The 17,406-nt window shown below is 43.5% G+C and overlaps 1 protein-coding gene across 1 annotated transcript in view; it reads right to left on the minus strand.

Annotated features, from left to right (window-relative positions):
* LOC138953604 (uncharacterized) overlaps positions 1 to 9,293 on the minus strand; it is a 313,259-nt gene extending 303,966 nt beyond the window's left edge. The window contains exon 1 of the mRNA XM_070325469.1: positions 9,154 to 9,293. The gene's annotated coding sequence lies outside the window, so the exon portion shown is untranslated. The remainder of the gene's footprint in view (positions 1 to 9,153) is intronic.
* Between the last annotated feature and the right edge of the window lie 8,113 nt (positions 9,294 to 17,406).

Genomic DNA, 17,406 nt, shown 5'->3' on the forward strand with positions numbered 1-17,406 from the left:
GATAAAGCTCTCAAGACAGGCAAATGAGGTACAATGCAGCTCAGGTAACCGGGCTACTGCAAAGTATAATTTTCAAAGCATCCTATCACAGTGTTCACTCTAAAGGCACAACCGATGGACAATTGTTGATGCTCCAAGTCTTCTTCTTCTTCTTCTTTTTCCCTTAAGCTAGCTACTAGCTAGCTGCCCTTTCCTCACCTCCTGTATCACCAACCCCTTCCCATCTTCTGCTTGTTTGTGTATCTGTTTTGTCTTTTGGGTTTTTTTTTCGTTTCCTGAAATGAGCTAATGTATTTATTCCGCCATCATGCTAACCTTTGTTTTGTAATTACTATGATTGCTTAAAATAAGCATTATATGCTTGAGTATGTAATCATCCATGCATTGTTCTTGTCATGATTAAAATTGAATAAAGTTTTGTTTAAACCAAAGTGTTTTTAAATTGATTTCGAAAATTTAATTTTGATAATAATTTTTATATATTTAATTTTCAGAGCTTGTTTTTAATCCAAATATAACATATTTATATGTTTTTGGAATCAGCAAATGATGGAGAATAAGATGAACGTAAATTTGGATAGTTTTATAAAAAAATATTTTTTTTTACAATTTTCAGATTTTTAATGACCAAAGTCATTAATTAAATTTTAAGCCACCAAGCTGAAATGCAATACCGAAGTCCGGGCTTCGTCGAAAATTACTTGACCAAAATTTCAACCAATTTGGTTAAAAAATGAGGGCGTGACAGTGCCGCCTCAACTTTCACGAAAAGCCGGATATGACGTCATCAAAGACATTTATCAAAAAAATGAAAAAAAACGTATGGGGATATCATACCCAGGAACTCTCATGTCAAATTTCATAAAGATCGGTCCAGTAGTTTGGTCTGAATCGCTCTACACGCACGCACGCACACACACACACACACACACACATACACCACGACCCTCGTCTCGATTCCCCCCTCTATGTTAAAACATTTAGTCATAACTTGACTAAATGTAGAGCCAGACAGACAGACAGACAGAGAGAGAGAAAAATAGAGAGAGAGTGAGAGAGAGTGAGAAAGAAAAGCCAGAGAGAGACAGATAGAGACAGAGAGACAAAGAGAGATATAGATGGTTGTATATAGAGTTTAGGGACTGGAGAGAGATAGAAAACTGAACTTTAAACTTCAGATGAAATATTCATTACACGCCATTGCCCCTACTGAAGATGAATACAACATAAACAACAAAATAATCTCGACCAGAGACAGATCATCGATCGCAAGAAAGACTAAGAAACAAAAAGAGAGAGAGAGACAGTGTCACAGCGAGATAGAGAGAGTGCATCAAAAGAAAGAGAAAGGCCATCAAAAATGCCGAAACCAAAACCTCATAAACCATTAAACGGAACACCTCATAAACCAGCCCATAATCCTTTGCTTCGATCCGGAAATGACGTGAGGAAAAAAGGTTTAATCGCTTGTTGGCCCGTTCTGGCGCTGCATGCTTGGAGCGCGTCATAATGCGTCTCCTTGTGACCTAATTGCACGTGCAACGTATTCACTACGTCACGCACGTGTGACGACAGCTAGCATGCTGGTGGCGTCACTGTTGGTGCGCGTGCGTGCGCGTGTCGCTTGTGTTCGATGGCTGGTTCTCCGTCACACGCTGCTCCTTTCATATCCTGACCGGAAGACAAAAAGTGCTGGCGGAATAAGGGTTGGTAGAGGAAAAGTTCAGGAAGGATGACCGCAATTTGTACCGTAAATTACCATTACAGAAAATGATTCCAGGGTGTTAAATTATTGTGCGTGTTCATTTTGTTATTACTTGATGTAATTCATGCCTTTATTGTTCTTCGGTCGCATTACCTGTCAATATCAGTTTCTTTCCTTAATAATGACATCACTGAAAACCAGGTAAAAGCTCTCAAAACGACCATCGATTATTTTTATTACAGTCGTCGTCGGTGTCATTGCTCACGCCTTTTCTAAAAATGTTTTACTACTACTACTATACTACTACTACTAATAATAATACCAATACTACTTATTATACTAATAATACTAAAAATAGAGAATACTACATGGCTTGCTGTGTCGTACAAGATTTACACGAGGTTTTTTTTAAAATATTGAACTGCGAGCGAAAGCGAGCTGTTTACTATTTGAAAAAGCAACGAGTGTAAATCTGGTACGACACAGCAAGCCATGTAGTATTCTGTTTATCCTACATATTGTACTTACGTGTATTTTACTGAAAATGTCCTGCAGTCGAGGCAGCTAAATTGAAGACGCTTGTTTTGGAACCTCGATCTCTTCTAAAGCCTCGTGCAATCTATTACGTCAAAGTAAAGAAACGTCACTCTGAGAGTGTGGCGTGACGTGTACGTTCTAAAAATTCATCGAGGGTAATTAGCGAGCGCAATTTTTTGTCTATAATGACGTTTGTCTCGGTGACTTTGGCATCATAATGATAAGCAGTGGAAAAAACAGGTTCCTGCCCGGTAGCTCAGTTAGTAGAGCACTGGACTTGTGATCGGAAGGTCGCAGGTTCGAATTCGGGCCGGGACGGACACGGGTCAACTTTATGTGCAGACCCAGAGACGGAAGCCATGTCCCACCCCCGTGTCATCACAATGGCACGTAAAAGACCTTGGTCATTCTGCCATAAGTGCAGGTGGCTGAATACACCTAAACACGCAGACACCTGGGTAGCGCGACTCCGTTGCTGCTAGCTTTCCACTGGGAGGAAGCGACCCGAATTTCCCAGCGATGGGACAATAAAGTAATGAAAATGAAATGAAATGAAAGACTTGCTTGACATGACCTCATTTACATGATATACACACGTGTGATTTGAACGATTATTATCTCACGGGTGTCTCTCTCACGTATGTAGGATAATAATACTTATAATACTTATAATACTAATAATACTACTACTAATAATAACAATATTAACGAAAGGTCTTTGTCCTTTCCACTTTTCATTGAATTGCATAGAGTACGTTCCTTTCTATCCCACTTAAGCCTACTCCTCGGATGCACAGTCGGGTTGAAAGAGCCTACGATTATCGAGGAACAGAATGATGCAGATGTTTTACGAAACAGTCATACGAGTTCTGGTTGCACTTTTCTTGTCTGCAGTGATTCAACACATTGGTCAGTCATCTCAGTCCATTTAGTTCCCATGATGAGGTCTGTATCATGTAAGTTTACCGGCTATTGTGCGGATGATCGCGTATAGTTGGACTACACAGAGAAACACTAACGCCAACTTCTTTAAAGTCGAGAACAGTGACTGACAGGTAAAGATTTCTTTGGACGAGAAAGCCTTTCAGACTGAACGGTTTCAATTGGATAATCTAACACAGCCTCCCTCAATGAAATTGTTCTACCCCGCGGTTGTTTTGTTCGTCTTGTTGAATACAACGGGACTACGCTTCACTGAGCAAACCAGCCAGCCGAGAAAGTGTGAAGGAAGACAACCATAAGAAAACTCACAAACATCCTCTCATTATCACCCAACAGCTTAGTTGCAGCATCTAACAAGACCAACGATTACTCCCCTTGCCATCGCCGACAGTTGCTTCTCTTCAGCCCAGCGGGAGTCAACTCCCTTTGCATCAGCAGGAAGTCTCTGTGAGCCTGATTGTTCAGTCATACTGCCGGAGACTAAGGATTAAATCCTAAAGAATTTATTTTATAATGGCTGCGCTCAGCATGGAACACTTAACATGCATACACAATTCGACTCCATTTGAAGATCGCACGGCCGAGATATGATCGATTAAAAGTTCGATACAGAGAGATCATGGCATCACTCGCCTGCCATTCTGCAGCAGGAAGAGGGGGGATGAGGGGGTTCCTGGATAGAGGGTAAGGGAGGCTGGCTATCAGTAATCTGATCGCCGTGACCGCGCGCTCGCCGGATGCTCTCACCATAACTCTGGTCTGACAGCACAACCTGTCTTTGATACCATCTTGCTGGAATCTTCACAGTTTGATTATTTGAAGCAGTTTTTCACTTCAGTCTTTGTGATACACCAGAGCTGCATGGACGTTTATTTGTGGTCATCTACAACTTTAAAACAATGAAGGTTAGTTTTGGTTTGACTATTCCATAAAATACTTTAACTGAAGGTTTTACTGTCTGTACTGCCGCCTGAAAAACTCTCTTTTAGCAAGGATTTGTATGGCAGAACATTCCAGTCAAAATTCCTATTTTCATGTGTTTTAGTTGTTTTCCTCTAGAATCAACTGATTACATAAGTAACATGCAGGACGCACTATATATTATTGTGGTATTTAATGGTGGTGCTGTTATCAATGTTGAACATTACAAATTTGTGTTCATGAAAACTATTTTATTTGCAGCACTTCAAAGGCTACCACAATGGATGATCCATTAAAAACCTGTCCAATATGCAACGAACCATGTGACGTCGAGTTTAATACCCTGGGAAAGAAAGGATGTGCAAGTATGTTCTCTCTCTTGATTTGTTTCAATTCTTATGATAAATTTGAGTTTCTTAGTGTTCTGTATACTATAACGTTTGTTTGTTTGTTTGTTTGTTTTATGTCCTTTTTTATTTTGTTTGTTTTTGTTCTTTTGTTGTTTTTTCCCTTTGGTGTTCTTTTACATGTTGTGCTGTATTTGTAGTTTGTTGTATTACTGGGTGTCATCCAGTGAGACTTATCAAAGCAAGTGTGTGGGGTCATAGCCGGTTAACAAATTGCGTGCTTCTGTTGAAATGTCTATAAAAAAGAGTTTGTAGTGAGCAATGTTATTTGTTTGTTGATACAGGAATCAAGGATTCGAGCCAGAGAAGACAGAACAGAACCGTTCAGCCTACAGTTGGTCAAAGGGTGCATATCGAGTGTCGAAGGGATTACACCAACGACAATAATATCGAGAAAGACTTAAGACAGCAAAACAGAGATACCGATAAGACTGAGCTTGGAGAGCGAAGCACACGATCTAAGCAACACAGATTTGACTTTGCAAGTTGCTGCTTTTTCTGTGGGACTCGGGTAAATCTTTCCAAAACACGTGGACCTGATGAGGCATACAGAGTCAGAACATTATCTTTACAAACTGAAATTTTGAAAAAATGTGACGAAAGAAATGATGAGTGGGCAGATATCGTCAAGGGAAAGCTTGAATTTGCAAGAGACCTGCATGCAGCAGATGCTGTGTACCATATAACTTGTAACTGTAACTTCAGAGCGCTTGGTCTGTCAATTCCCAAACGTTATAATGACAAGCCAGGTGCATACGCACTGACAAACGCTCCAAGCCGAAGTGTGGGTAGACCACCGGACACTGAAAAACTTGAAGTTTTTGAGAAAACAGCAGAATATCTCATTAACCACGATGACGAACAGATCACCATCGGAGAGCTTGTGCAGAAAATGCAAGAGTTCAGTGGAGGGGTTGGTTACACCACCAAATGGATGAAGGAAAAGCTCTTGGAGAGATTTGATGAAAAAATCATCATAGCGAACATTCTGGGCAAGTCTAATGTTGTAACATTCCGCACAACAGCTAAATCCATTCTTCATGATTTCTACAATTCTCCGAAGACTAATGACGACGAAAGTGAAAAACTGAAGCTGGTGAAAGCTGCTGCAGCACTGATAAAGAATGAAATAAAAGCTGCTTCTGCAACGACAAACAAGGAATATCCAACATCAGAGGATATTTCTTCAGGGGCGTACAACCTGGACTTTGTTCCCCAGTCCCTTCAGCTTTTCCTGCGTTTGATTTTCAGCGAAAAAGATGCTGACAATAAAATTGCATCTGTGGGACAAGCAATTGTCCAGGCAGCTCGACCTAGGGTTGTCATCGCCCCACTTCAAATTGGACTTGGAGTCCAAATGCACCACCATTTTGGCTCCCGATATCTGATCGATGTGTTGAATGCGATGGGCTTCTCGTCTTCCTACACAGAGGTGCAGAGATTTGAGGCAAATGCAGCTGTGTCCCAAAGTACAGATATTCCAGGATGTGCCAAGAATGTGATTCTACAATACGTGGCTGACAATGTGGATCACAATTCCTGTACCTTGGATGGATACAATTCTTTCCATGGTATGGGAATGATTGCTACCACAACTCCTGGAACACGACGAACAACGCCTATTCCTAGGTTGGATGTCACCTCCAAAGATTCAAAAGAAAAGGGAACAATTGACATCGTGTATTTCCAGTCAAAGGCAGTTCACTTTGGGAACACTACATACAGGGAACTAGAAAACCTGCGAGCTGTTGACCCATCTATACACCTTGATGTCTTGTGGAAGGTGGTGTGGCCGCTGAAGCCTGCAAGACCTTCATGGTCTGGAACGATGCAGGCTGTCCACAACGACCGTCACCCTGGTAAGTCGAGCGTTTTCTTCTTGCCAATGATCGACATGAACCCTGGTGATCTGACTTGCATTCACTCTACACTGCTGTTCACGGCGAAGGAAGCAAAGAGACATGGCTCGACTCCAGTGCTCACTTTCGACCAGCCCCTATTTTGGAAAGCCCATGAGATCGTCGCCAACAAACCTGATGATGCTGACTTGGCCTCCATTGTTCTAAGGCTTGAAGGTTTTCACATGGAAATGAGCTTTTTGGGCTGCATTGGACGTTTGATGGAGGGCAGCGGTCTGCAGGAGGTGCTAGAACTGACATATGCACCAACAGCTGTCAACTACATGCTTCAAGGCAAGGCAGTGTCCCGAGCAGTTAGAGGCCACTTTCTGGTTGACTCGGCTCTGAACGCACTCCTGACCTCACAAACGTTCAAAATCTCTCTGCCACTCCCAGACCTGGATGTGACACTAAGTGACGTCTCCATTGAGGAAATTGATAGCACAGATGTACCAGAAGATGTGCAAATTGCTGGGACAGTGGATGATATCGCGCCATCAGCAAATGAAGATGCTCCTGTCTCATGTGAGGAGCCTGATGGGGACCTTGCCCGTGCAGCCAACATGTGGGACTTGTTGATGAGTGGAGCTATCCCGCTAGGAGAAGTTTGCGTTGATGAGACAATCGCATCGATTCAGCTAAAACTAGAACGCCAAAAGCAAACCCTCAAGTGCCACCCCACAGCTGCACTGTGGATTCAGTACATGGACATGGTTGACATTCTGCGCAAGTTCCTCAAAGCTGAACGCACAGGAAACTGGGACCTGCATCTGTCCACTGTCCATGAAATGATGCCTTTCATGGCAGCAGCAGGGCACAACCTCTACACCAAATCCCTCCACCTGTATCTCCAGGACATGCTGCAGCTGAAAGAAACTCACAAGGATGTCTACCAGAGCTTCCAAGCCGGTCACCATGTACGCAGGACGGATCGATGTTGCGCAGGCCTTTCTACAGACAGATGATTAAGAGAACAACTAGCATTGCTCTTTGGAGAATGTACAAATATGTATTGGAGACTTTCTTTATTTCTATGACAGTGACCGGTGTGAGATGTTTTTCAAATGTACAAATGTGTATTGGAGCCTTTCTTTATTTCTATGACAGTGACTGATGTTGTGAGATGTTTTTCAAGGGACATAATTATTATCATTCCTGTTGTTTCCTGATTTTTTTCTAATTACGGAATGTGTTCACAGATATTTGTATTCAGTGAATGCATTCATTGAGTGTTTTATGACTGCTTTGATGCTCAATTCTGCAGTCTGCAGTCGACCAATGCATGACTAACGCTGTGAATACATTATTGGTCAATAATGTTTATGAATGTTGTGCAATGTTTGTGTAATGATGTTGGAGTTATGTGCTTTGAATTTAAAATGTTGTCAATTATTTGATTATGTGATGCTTTATCTAATCAATTGCCTTGTTTACGTTTGTTGTTTCATTGCTTGTGTTTGAATGGTTTGCTTTTGTATACCCTGCTCCCTTGTCACGCGGTAGACTATCCAGCGACTTCCTGACATCATTCATCTTACTTTTCTTAGTTTACACTGCAAACTGTGTGGCCTTTTTACATGTTGCTTGACTGCGCTTACATTCTCCTGTACAGGAATACTTATGTTTTTGTAGAACAAAACCTTCACAAAGATGATGTTTGGTTTAAAATGAGTACAGTATTCTACTTTTAGTTGAAAACAATAAATATGACCTTGTGTACCAATTACTTTGGAATTTCCCCTCTGTGTGTGTGTGTGTGTGTGTGTGTGTGTGTGTGTGTGTGTGTGTGTGTGTGTGTGTGTTTAGTGCGTGTATAAAAAAAAAATTCGTTATGCTGCTGAAAATGATTACACAGCCTTCACTTCACGCATAAACAACAAATTTGACCTTATGACCCAATGACCTTGACCTTTTCATTTTTAATATCTTAGACATTTTTTTTATATTGTAATCATAAACTGTGACTTGCATGTTATATTTGATGTTCGTGGTGTCAAAACAGTTCAGACAATGTAAAAAACGTAGAATCGCTTTGTGACAAAATACACACCGACAAACACACTTGATAACTTTTTTAAAAATAATTATATTTTTCTCGATTTTTGACCAGACATACTACAAACATAGCAGAACATGAATCTGAAAACAGAAATTCTTTAGCAATAAATCCTTGGTTATGGTGCCATTTTCCGTAGACTGACTAGGCAATGAAGAAAGTCATCGGTCAAGTTGATGGTGAGCGAGTTTTCGCGAGGAACAGGGTTGAGCTACGGTAGGGTCACTGCGCATGTCTGGGTTTTTTCTTCGCGGAAACGCTGTTGGGTTGTGTCCAGTCGCGTCCCTTGCAACAAGATGGCGACAAGCGCGTTACGGATTTACTGTTGTGGAGAGTTGATGGACGACGATGATGAACAAGCAGTACTGTTTTATTGTTGATGTGAATGTAATGCCAAAACATCGAACTATCGATTCGAACGTCAATGAAGAAGTGAGCGTGAAAATCGAGCGCAAAACAGCCGGGTAAAAGTTCAGGGCGCTAAAGTACATTTGAGCCGAAATCGCACCCAAACTCCTGTTGACCTCATTTCTTCCCAAAATAAACATCACTGCTAAAATAAAATGCATTAAAACCAAGACAGTATCCAACCCAGTATCCTTAATTTTTGAAAGGCTAAGTGATTTACAACAAATGTCTTCTCACAATCCGTAACTTTGTCAAAAAATATTTGCAGAAGTTTCTCACCCCGCCTTGGCAGCCATCTTGGAACTGGAGAGACCCTACGCAGGAAGCAAGGTTGAAAGTTGGTTAACCGGTGACGTCACTCCAGTCGTACCGGACCGAGTTTTTGCGACCTCCGGTTCGACCCGAGTCACCTTAGTTGACGCTAAAACTCGCTCGGTATCGGCCAGCCTTGCGCGTTCTGAAGAATGTCTCTCCTGTGAACGATGAAGCATGTTCTTGTTTTCTTTTCTCCGCAAGCCCTCTGCGGCGTGCGATGGGCAGTTTAGGGGTGACTTAGACACAAAACACCTGTGTAATACCGTGGGAGAAGCGCCAGGTGTCTACCTGAGTTTACCTGGCTCCCTGAGATCAAACGAGGGCGGTGTTATAGAAAAAGCTTATTTTTTTCTTGCCACAAGAATTTCAGCTGTGTCAAAACGTCGCACTGGCACAAAACAAAGCCTCATGGTAAGTTCACCCCAAAACGTGTGCATATAGTGATTTTGGGCTTTCCTGAGTTAAGTGTGCACCACTGTTTGCGTGTGCTAATAGGCTACCTAGTGATATTGTAAAGCGCATAGTGCTTTTAGTTATGCGCTATAGAAATATCTATATCTATCTATATATATATATACGACTTGTGTCTGTGTGTCTGTGTGTCTGTGTGTGTGTCTGTGTGTGAGTTCGCGATGCACGGCCAAAGTTCTCGATGGATCTGCTTCAAATTTGGTGGGCATATTCAGGTAGACCCGGGACAGGACACAACCTGGTCGATATTTCAACACGTGCTCTCAGCGCGCAGCGCTCAACCGATTTTGGTTCCACCTCAGCTATTTTGGTTCCACCTCAGCTACCCGGGCCCCCATACCGACACACCAAAGCCAAAGTTCTCGGTGGATCTTTTTCAAATTTGGACACCGTATTCAGCTACACCCCGGACACAATATCATCGATGAGATATTTCAACACGTGCTCTCAGCGCGCAGCGCTGAACCGATTTTGGTTTTTGTGTTCATTTCATCATTATAAGTAACTCTTCCTTATCTTCTCATCTTCTCCAGGTTTTCAGCGTTTACCTCCCTTCCTTCGTATGGTGCACTATGGGGCATCTTCGGATATTCCCGGCGTTCTGTTACTATTTTTAGAAGGTCACCGCAGTGTCCAGAACGTAAATTGGACCCGTAAATTATCCTCACTGTAAAAGTGCAAAGGTCGAATCAATTTATAGCCACGCGAAAAATACACTGTCATCTATCTCTCTATAGATACGGCTTCTCTGTGTTTGTGTGTGTGTGTGTGTGTGTGTGTGTGTGTGTGTGTGTGTGTGTGTGTGTGTGTGTGTGTGTGTGTCTCTATGTGAGCAACACCTGGGGATTGTTCAGTTCTGTTTGTGATGTGGTCTGGCGGCTTTTGTGTATTTGTATGTACTGGCCTTCCTTTGAGAAGCCATAACAGTTCAAAAGGGCTTACAGATAAGCTCTAAATTGCTCAATCCTGTTTGAGTGGAGTTCGCCTCCAAAGGTGATTAACACGGTTACATTCGTCGACAAGGATGGGACTCGATATGGTCAGCAATGGCATTATGGCCACTGAATCATTTTCGTGCTGTTCCCATTCCACGAATCTGGGAGGGACCTAAGCTTGGCGGGTCCATTGTTCGGACCCGGCGAAGCCGGCGTACGGCTCTAAGTACTTCTTCCCGGCGAAGCCGGCTACCCGGCGAAGCGGGTATTTATTCTAGTCCTTAATAAATAACTAAATAAATAAGTGCCTAAATTGTCTTTAGAACAGTACTTGCGGCATGATTGAAGTTTCCATCAACTGTCCCATGGTTATATGCTCGACCGAAAGACAGAAAGTGTGAGTGCATTATACAGCAACATAAGAACAACAACAACAAAAAGGTCTGTCAGTGAAAAACAACACAGAGGCGTGTCAAGGGTCCTCACTCTCCCGACGTGGTGCGAACAACCCTCGGCCAGGTCTCCACAACACGGCAACACCTTTTTACCCGCACACCTTGCCCTTACACACACAGACACCAACAACACAAAAACCTCCACACCTCCGCCTTGAACGACAAAAACACCTCTCCTCCAAAAACTCCAGTCGGCACTTTGAGGCTGTTTGTTTAACGTATTATTACTATTGTTATCGCTGGCCGCACGGCTTCTTTTACAATGTTTACGCTTCCAGAACTCTGGAGGGACAACGCCGTCTTTTTCACCCTCCCCTGTAGTTACAGCCCTCAATTGTGCTAATCACCTGGCTGGTCCGGCGTAAGGATATTACCTGCCGCCCGTAAAAGGGGCGATAGAGCGAGGCATCTTTTTGCCAACGAAGCTGTTTGTGCGTGAGATCGTGAAGATGTTAACATTGATGATGGCGAAGGATAGAAAGGAGATTGCTCAGATGAGAATGTTGAGCGTGGGAGTTTGGAACATGGGTTCGAGGAAGTTTTTCGGGTAAAGTTTGAATATGTTAACCACGTGGTCACACCATTCAATAAGAAAACACAATGTCTCCTTCTATATAAAGACTCTGCCATCTGAGGTAATTGCCGGTCAAACTATCTTAGTATTTGTCAACAGTTTTTTTCCCTTTACATATTCTACGTCTGCAGGGGACATTGGCTTCAAAGCAGACTCAAAGCATGATTTTTCAGAAACGGCATCGAGATAACTCGCAGTACGATCTTAAAACTTGAAGTTGTTGAACGGCATAAGTTCCATTTCTGAAATCAAAGGTGCTAATTACCCCCCCCCCCCCATCCCCCTTTGTTTTTGTTGTTTGTTGCTTTTTACGGGCAAAGCCTACCGGAGTTATTGACATTGACTCAAGGCAACAATATACAGAACCAAAGAAGCAATCAGCAAAATGAACATATACGATGGATCAGTGAGGGGAAAAGTCAGGGTCTTCCAAGCGAAACAGTGGTGCTTAAGGCCATGGTGGCACAGTCTGATATGCAGCAAGGTCATACAGCTATGTCCACACATACATCAAAGTACATGTATAGATCTGACATTATAACGACAGCACGACTTTCCTCACAGACTTCACCCCTATGCCAAACACCACTAGCCTGAGGTCAGTCCCCATCCAACACTGAGGCAGGGCGGAACTGACCAGTCAGGAGCAATTAGTCCAATGTCCAGCCCCAGACCAGAGGCAGGACCGGACCATGGGAAGCACACCGCTCTCCTCCCATTATCCCACAATCCCCGGCGCCTGACTTTGCGGGTTCGCCACCACCACGTATTGTTTGCCCACAAAAGTGCCCCGCCAAGACCGCTCGCCAGGCCGGACAACTCTGTCCGGTCCAGACTCGCATGGGTTTCTGCTCTTGTTAAAGCCTCGGCCGCCATAATGACAGGGCGAGGGAAGGAGCGAGAAAAGGGAGGAACAGTAATTGGCTCAAGATTCCGAGCTGTTGGCTATATCCATGCTTGTGCAGTCACCAGAAACTTCTTCCCTCCCTCCGCCGTAGTGGAGTCGCGTCTCACGACCAGGACAAATCGGTGTTTCTTCTTGCCAGCTTGCCTGTGAAAATTCGTAATGATAACGTCCGTTTTAACACCGTCCCAAAAGTGTGGGTAAAGATGGCACCCCGATCGCTCCGCCCCGCCCTAGTCCTTTCTTCTACATGCTGTTGACGTCTGGGAGTCCCGGTGTGTCTTGTCTCTACCCTGAGTCCTGTGGGGATGAGGTTCAAGTGCTGGCGCTGAGCTCAAGCTGTGGCTTTACTTTGTCCAACTCCTGCACCGCTTTGTCTTCCACCAGCTTCAATGCAAAGCGATCCTGCACCGCCCGTGCCTTCAGCAGCTTCAAGGGAAGGAGGTGTAAGCCGCTGTCGCCTCCAAGCAGACTACAGAGGAGACTGGTGTTTGGACTGCAGTGCGGATGTTCTGGTCACTTGACGTGGACCAAGAAAATGCTGGTGTGGTTTGTCGTTTTAAAGTGACGCCCTAGCTGGAGACAGATCCTTTGATAACGTGTTCGTGCGGCAACACACGGTTGTGTTCTTGAAATGACCGGAAGACTCGCGAGGATTTGTCTTTGGTTTGTCGTTCTGAAGCTACAGTCCTAGCTGGGGACAGATCCTTTAATAGTGCGTTCGTGCAGCACATTTAGACATTGTTCTTGAAGATGACTGAAAGAAGAGGCTCTGATTTTGTTCGTAAGGGCCTTCGACACATTTCAATAGTATAAATGCCAGACTTAGATTTATTACGGTGTTTGGTCCAAGGATAACAAATAAATGTGTGTAAGTCCGACAAACAGAATCTTCTTGAATGGTGTCAGTCTTTCCTGATCTTTGTGAATACTACGTAGAAGGGGGAGGGGGGGGCTTAACTTCCTCACAGGAAGCCTACCTATTAGGCTCTTGCAGACCTGCACACACTCAAAACGCTCATCAGTAGTAAACAAGCCAAATTTCAGTAGTTTTTGAAATGTTTCAGTGGTAAGCTGTAAGCGTATTGGTCTCCTTTGCTGGATTTTACGATCTCCAGGTTGTCTTGAGAATAACTGCACTTCCGGCACTGTTGTGCCGTTTTCTTCTTCTTTGGTGACAGAGCTGGTGTCTCCTCTTCACTATCTGAATCTCGCACTCTTTTTACATTTAGTCAAGTTTAGATTATATCTAAAGTACTTGTTCTTCTCTCATGTTTTTGGTCCTATAAGTATCGCCTTAGCCGAAAGGCACTTGAACTTATGTATAAATCTTTTATTATTCCCCATTTTGATTTTTTTGACGTCATATGGGATAATTGTTCTGACAGATTAGCTACTTTATTAGAAAACTTGCATCTTGATGCCATAAGAACCATTATAGGTGCAGTTCGTGGCACGAGCCACCAAAAATTGTACGATGAATCAGGATTTACAACACTGAAGGAGAGGCGAAAAAGACACAAATTGATTTTGTATTTCAAATTAGTTTATGCACGCGTGCCACCATACTTACTAGAACGTCTGCCTCCTCTCGTTGCCTCTGTGAACCCTTACCATAGACGAAGACCACTTGACAGACAGACTCCCCACTCTCGAACTGAATTGTATAAAAAGTCATTTTTTCTGTCTTCGACTTCCCTGTGGAATGAGCTTCCAGATACTCTTAAACAACTTGATTCTATTGGGTTATTTAAAAAAAAACGCATTAGTTCTGATGATTCTGTTGTTCCCTTGTATATATATATATACATCTGATCGAAAATCAGAAATTATCCATTGCAGACTGAGATTGAGGATCAGCAATCTAAATAGTGATCTATTTGACAGACATTTAATTCCCGACCCGTCATGCACTTGTGGTTATCCTGTTGAAAATGCGGAGCACTATATTTTCCATTGCCCCTTATCTCTTCAAGTACGTGAAGTCACAGAATGAAATTAAATTTCCGAAATCGTTTTAAAAACAATTTCATCTTATTCCTTGTTGGTTCCTGATTCCAAAAACATATAGATATGATATGTTTGGATTAAAAACACGCTCAGAAAGTTAAAACGAAGAGAGGTACAGTAAAGCGTGCTATGCAGCACAGCGCAACCGCTACCGCGCTGAACAGGCTCGTCACTTTCACTGCCTTTTGCACTAGCGGCGGACTACGGTCATTTTCAGTTTCATTCTGTGAGTTCCACAGCTTGACGAAATGAAGTAATTTCGCCTTACGCGACTTGTTTTCTTTTCCATGTTTCACTTCAATCACAAGTTGCCACACAGACGCTGGACGAACTAAGTCTTAGAACAAAGACTCAATGCTGAGAACACGCGCGCTTCCGGTAAATCGGAAAACGTCTTTTCAGCGCAACGGCCAACTAATTGGTCAAAACTTCTTAAAACAGAAAAAAGTACAACATTTTTGTTGTTGAGTAAAACATCGGAATTTCGGAATTTTAATTAAAAATCCATAGCACCGTATTCTGCATATAAAAATCGGAGAACTTACGGAGAAACCGTAGATGTGCACAGGTCTGCGAGTCATGTATGTGATGATATGCTAGAGAGCTCTTTGTGAATAGTGTTTCTCCACTTATATCAGCTGGAGTTTCTACTACCCTTCCATTTCACACCTGCCAATGGGTCTATAGTAAAATATACACGTTAGTTATCCTTGCGGGTTCTTCACAATGAACGAAGAACCTTACATAACATGTCACTCCATTGATAAAACTACTAGTCAGACCAGTCTTTATACAAGACCGTTGACGTCACCAAAAGCCCAAGACCATTTCACAAAACTTTAGTCTGAGTTCGCAGCACAAATATTTTCCATGTTATTCTCCAACAATGTCAAGTCTTCACGTCCATTTTTGCCACTTCCGCTTCTTCTACTGCGTTTTTAAAGCTCGGGTAACCCGTACCTACCCTTCGTTTATTTTTCTTCACCACAATATGATTTCAACTCCTTCTTTCGCGAATTAAACGTGTGCAAGCAAACAATGATAATTGAGGTCAGCGTTGGCCCGGCAACATGCATCCTCAGTCTCGTACGGTACCCCTAAAACCTTTCCCACACTCCCCGTCACGAAACATCATCATCATCACTACCATGTCATTATTGTCGCTCACCAGAGTGCAAAACCGTCATCTTTTTCTGTCATCCTAAACAGAGTTGTCAACCCTGTCCTGCGGCTTCTTACTCTGGCAGGCAGTTGTCTGCCCCTGACACGCCGAAAACAAAATGGCCGCGGTCCCACCAGCCCCAGTCCCACCAGCCTCAGTTTCAAATCCGACTGGCTTCCGTGGCTTGGAGCGCAACAATTTTTCAAGCTGGGTGACTCGCGTGTAGAGATGAGCCGGGACAACATAATGACCCCCGTGTGATTGCACAAGTAAAGCTTGCTGAACGACAAAGGGCGATAATTTGTTATCTCCCCTCCCCCGCCTAGTGAGGCGAGGGCTATTATCTAAATGTAGCCATCTTCTTCTGCCTCGAGCCCGGAGTTGGGAACCCCTGTGTTTAGGGCCTGGTGGATAATTTCGACCTCCGCGGGGGGACGGTGGGGTAGGCTAGCAGAGGAGTGGATTTAGAGGGTATGTAAAGGCTTTGAGAGAGAGCGAGACAGGGAGAGAGAGACAGAGACAGAGACAGAGACAGACAGAGGGGCTTTAGGTGGGAGAGAGAGAGAGAGAGAGAGAGAGAGAGAGAGGGAGGAAGACAGACAGACAGACAGACAGACAGAGACAGACATTGTTGCTTTGAGTGGGAGAGAGGCTAACAGAGGAGTGGATTTAGAGGGTATGTAAAGGCTTTGAGAAAGAGAGAGACAGAGAGAGAGACAGACAGAGACAGACAAAGAGCCTTTAGGTGGGAGAGAGAGAGAGAGAGAGAGAGAGAGATAGAGAGAGACAGACAGACAGAGAGAGAAGGAGCCACAGGAGGAAAAAGGAGCTTCATTCGATATCTGGACATGCAGAAATAAGAAAACCAGTATAGGGGTGGACAGATGGGGACAGGTAGAAAAAACAAACAAACAATAACAAAAGGTTACCTGACAGAGTACACCAAAGTTATGATAGTGTTTAACGTTAGGAAGGAGGAGGACTTATGGAGGACGGGAGTTTGGAGGGTACCGGCGGGCGGCTATGTGGTGGGGGGGGGGGGGGGGGCGGCTGGGTATCGTAAGGATGACACAGAGGACAGGATCACTAAAAGGACATGAATATAGCGTTCATAGTATGACACAGGGGAAATAATTAGCGAAAGGGGGAGAGCGAGGGGGGGGGGGATGGAGGTGCTAAAAAGAGGGTTGGCAGCTGCAACGAGCTTAAGTCGAACATGAAGTTATTTCACGGCTATTGTTTGCTCTTGCGTGTTGTATGTTTGCACGCTACGTGTCAGCTTGTATTTGCGTGTCGGTATGTCCCTTTCTGCAATTAGGCGGGGTGTTTATTTTACTGCCAATGTTGACCGTATAAGATTTCACCACACGCCTCCAGGAATTAAAATTTCCGACGATCCCTCTTTATTAAAGCGTAGACACGAGTACCCAACACAAACAAACGCGTAAGATTTTTTTCTTGGTGTTGAATACTCTTCATGTGAGTATCTAACACGTTTATGACAGACACCCCTTGCCGTGCACCCTCCCCCTCTCTCCTTTTCCGCTCCAAGAAATCTTCTCATTGACACATGCCGTCTTCTTACATTCAAAAGTGAGCCAGGAAAAACCGTAACTCTACACGTTAACAGCAGATTTGTTGACATAACTGCATGAATAGCTGGAGCAGCAAGATTATATTGCATTGAAAATGAAGCAACCCCCCTC

The sequence above is a fragment of the Littorina saxatilis genome, linkage group LG17, assembly GCF_037325665.1.
Source record: "Littorina saxatilis isolate snail1 linkage group LG17, US_GU_Lsax_2.0, whole genome shotgun sequence".
Classification (NCBI taxonomy): Eukaryota; Metazoa; Mollusca; class Gastropoda; order Littorinimorpha; family Littorinidae; genus Littorina; species Littorina saxatilis.